The sequence below is a fragment of the Xyrauchen texanus genome, chromosome 8 (assembly GCF_025860055.1).
Source record: "Xyrauchen texanus isolate HMW12.3.18 chromosome 8, RBS_HiC_50CHRs, whole genome shotgun sequence".
Classification (NCBI taxonomy): Eukaryota; Metazoa; Chordata; class Actinopteri; order Cypriniformes; family Catostomidae; genus Xyrauchen; species Xyrauchen texanus.
This window is the reverse complement of record NC_068283.1, coordinates 4,253,508-4,257,775: the sequence shown is the minus strand read 5'-3', so window position 1 is coordinate 4,257,775 and position 4,268 is coordinate 4,253,508.

The window sequence follows — 4,268 nt, the reverse complement described above, 5'->3', positions numbered from 1 at the left end:
TCATCGTCGTCGTCGTCTTCTTCTTCTTCTACCAATCATTAAATTATACCGCACATTATCGCCACCTACTGAAAGTATCTGGAGCAGGGTAGGGTTGCGCAATCTGTGAGACATAAAGTTCACACTATGGGATTAGTAACTACTGGTTAGTTTGTAACTAAGTCAGTGCTTAATTTGGTTGCACCACCTGTTTTTAAGGCAAGACTTAACAAGTAGGTCGTAAGCTCTAATATGACGTTTACCAGTATTGATCCAATCAGCAGCCTTCAAATTTGTACATAGAACTGTTAAAAAGATGTAAATTTCAATTTGATCTTGTTCAAACATCGTTTGCTCACGTAACTGTCAGCTGTAATTAATGATACGTAATAAAAGTAGATTTGATATATAGTACATTTTCCCTGTGTAAATACAAATATATTTGGTGTTTCACATACAGTACATTTTAAGTGAATGCATAAATGTATTTTCATGGGATTTTTGCGGGAACCTCCGTAAACGGTACACCCATCAGAGCTTTTTAAAGTGGTTCAACATAATGCGCTGCTCTGCTCTGAATGCGGCCGATCCGTTAGATTTGGGTGCTCAATTTATACAACAAGAATGGAATGAGACACAAAAACACATCATGATAATCATGGTATATCTATATTTGCTTAAAATTCCCATATATGGACAGTAAATTGAGACTGGAACATGATGTAATTCAGCTATGGCAAACCACAAGGTACTTATGTCATAAAATGAAAAGCGAACTGGTACCTCTTCGCTTTCACATCGCACAAATCAATCGAATCACAAAAGGACCCACAAATGAACTTTTAGAGGGTCTGAGACCACTTGGGCTGTTCACATAATACTGAGAGAGCTTGGAGTGTTCAAACGAAGCAGGTGTGAAAACACCCTCAAATAAATAAGGGGTGATAAATAAATACTTATACAATAGGCCGAAAAAAATACATTTATTCATTTTATTCCCATACTGTAGATATTTTGAATGTGTTGAAACTTGACACTGGATGACGCACCACGAAAACTGCCCCGTTAGATCGGTTTCATGCTGAAGAGCTGCTTAAAAGTATTTTTTTCCCTCTCTAAAATGTAAACGAGTGTAAATGTCAACATCATACTGTATGTCGAAAGGATTGAAGCCTGTCACACAAAACATGAGGTCATTGATTGCTTTTTTATTCTAACCAAAACACCTGGTCGGAGACTTCCGAAAATATTTAGTTTATACGTAGCTTTATGTTCTACCAAAGTTTAATTGTGCAATGCTCAAATATTTAGTAGAGTGTAAATTGTGACTTAGTGCCCATTTACGCCACAACTAGGCTAAGTTGTAACTTACGTATACCCTAACCCTGACACGTAAATAGTTTTTAAATTGAAATATTCTTCTCTGTAACAAGCACAAATACAACATTGAGGACATACAGTCATATAGTCCAACACACAACCAGTTACACTAAATATTACAATATAGCTTTACCACTTGTAAAGGGATAAAAGGGAAAGGAGGAGGTGAGAACCGGCTTAATAATATAAATCATATTTAATAATAAACTGAACCAAAAGACAAACACACACACACACACAGGTGTCGGGCAGCTGTCCGTAAATCTATCTCTCTCTCTGCCCCACTGCAGTCTCCAGTTGGCCTTTATCCCTCTTGGAGGCTTAATTAGCATGATTAAGTGCCGGGTGTGTAGCATCACGATCCGGCAGGCCAGGCGGTCGGCTAGGAGCCCCTTCTCCTCTCGCAATCGGCGGCCGTTCGTCCACTCTCAGGTGGCCAAGGTCCTCTGTCCCCTGGCAGATGGCCGTGGCTGCTCCATTGGTGTGAGTGATATGGCGAGGACTCTACTACAGCGCATCCCTCCTCCTTTCCGGGTTTCGGCACCAGTGTAACAAGGTAAAAGTGAAAGGAGTCGAGAACCGGCTTGATAATATAAATAATATTTAATAATAAACTGAACCAAAAGACAAACACACAAACACAGGTATCGGGCAGCTCCCCATACATTTCTCTCTCTGTCACACTGCCATCTCCGGTCGTCCTTTATCCCTCTCGGAGGCTTAATTAGCATGATTAGGGGACGGGTGTGCGGAATCACAACCCGGCTCGCCCTCCGCCCTGTCACACCACTATATTTATTAATCCAAACATTACACTTTATACAAACTGTTAAAATTACAATTACAATCACAACCAATCAATAACAAATCTTTTTAAAAAAAGTAATAAATAAAACTCAAAAACACAATACAAAAAAATCCCTAAGACAATACTAACACTAAATACCATGTTGGCTGTTCTGGCTTGACAGTAACCAGACTTTTTATGTATTAGAGAAAACTCCATGACTTGTTCAGATGGAAGTCCATTGAAGTCATCGGTCAAGCAAAATATAAGTGACCAAATACACTCTTTCTTAATAGTATTTGACAATCACCCCTAACGTCAGACCTGTTACATTTACTGTAATTTTTATACTGTTTAAATATGGGAAGGTCAAGATCATTAAAAGTTTTAAAAGTCAACATTAGTCCATCAACTTTATTAAAATTTTCCCAACTCAAGAAGATATAAAATACTATTTCCCTGAATCATGTTTCCCTATTCTGTGAAATGTAGCCTACTATTAAATATTGTTAATTAACAGAGGTTCGGAGAGGAGCATGTTAATTTTAATCTAACAAATCACAGTCAACGAGCAGGAGTATACAAGCTGCTACTTACCCGCTTCCTGTGGCAACTCTCCTGACATGAGTCTTTCCGGCACTCGGCCCCACTCATTTCCTACGAACAGACCCAGGCAGACGGATCATAGACGGAAGCAACTTCACTGCAAAGCATTTGGCTCCACCCGAACAGCTCTTTCATCCAAATAGTCTCGTTATTCAACGCACTTTTTTTTTAATGTATTTAATTTTTTTTTTACCCTGTCTTTCTATGCTTCATTCGAGGAAGCAGTTTATAGTGTGAAGATGCTGCCGCAAACTGGCTGCTCCTGCACTTTAAAAAAGTGAAACAGCTCTCTACGACTGCTCATATGTTCTCTTATCTAAACTTTCCACCCGGAAAGCACTTCCAGCTGCCTCCACGGAAGGGCGCTGTTCCAGCTTCATGCCGTTAGAATAACATTTTTGAAAGCGAGAGAAACAAAGATTAACTATTCAATCCAACCACCATTTCAACCCCCAGCATTTTTAATCACGATTGTTTCACCCTCCAAATTGCACTTCGGAGTGTGATTTATTTCATTCTGATCACAGAGGCATCATGCAACACAGAACTCCCTTCAATTGACTGATAATCTAATGACAAATTCTTTTCAAACCAAAGCAGACATTTTAACGCAAGCTTGCTGCCGCGCAGCACTCTCTCTGACCATTCTACAGCACACTGCAGTTATACACGGCCTCTGACTGAGCATGAGGCGGATCATGCACCGCGTCCCAACTCATTCATAAACATCCCGCAACGTGTCTCGCTTGCTCTCAGCGTTATTGACGTATATTGTACCACAGAGTGCAGTCATACTCCTAAGGAGCGAATGACCATTTCCTTCGGTAATGATTGCAAATCCATTTCTCCTGCATATCTGCATGTTTTACAGAGCCAAAGCTTTTATTTCTCAGATCATTTTATGCTGTTTTTCACATTGTTTATTAAGATGCACTGTATTTCCCAGCACAGATCTCCTGCATTTTGGTATGCAGAGCAGAGCTGCAACTCAATTAATTCCTAGATAATTCACACCTATTGCTATGCGATGCATTTCCTATGCAAGATGTAAATTGTACTACAGTTGACAGTTATACTCCTATGGAGCGAATGGCCTAAAGTTAACGCTTCAATGATGATTGCAAGTCCATGCATATATGTATGCAAAACAGAGCCAAAGCTCTTATTTGTCATATAATTTTATGCAGTTTTTTTCACATTGTTTATGAAGATGTACCACCACACCACAAAGCAGCGCAAACGTGCTGTATAGGTGCCGCAACTGCGGTGTCCTTCGGACCATGCAACAAACTCCCACCACACCGCAAAGCAGCGCAAACGCGTGGTACAGGTGCCGCAACTGCGGTGTCCTTCGGACCATGCGAGAAACTCCCACCACACCACAAAGCATTGCAAATGTGTTTTCCAGGTGCCGCAAATGTGGAAACTTTCAGGCCGTGCCACTAAATCTCCCACGACACCGCAATTATGTTTCCTCTTATTAAAACTCTAGGGGCATAGCTCATAAATATATACC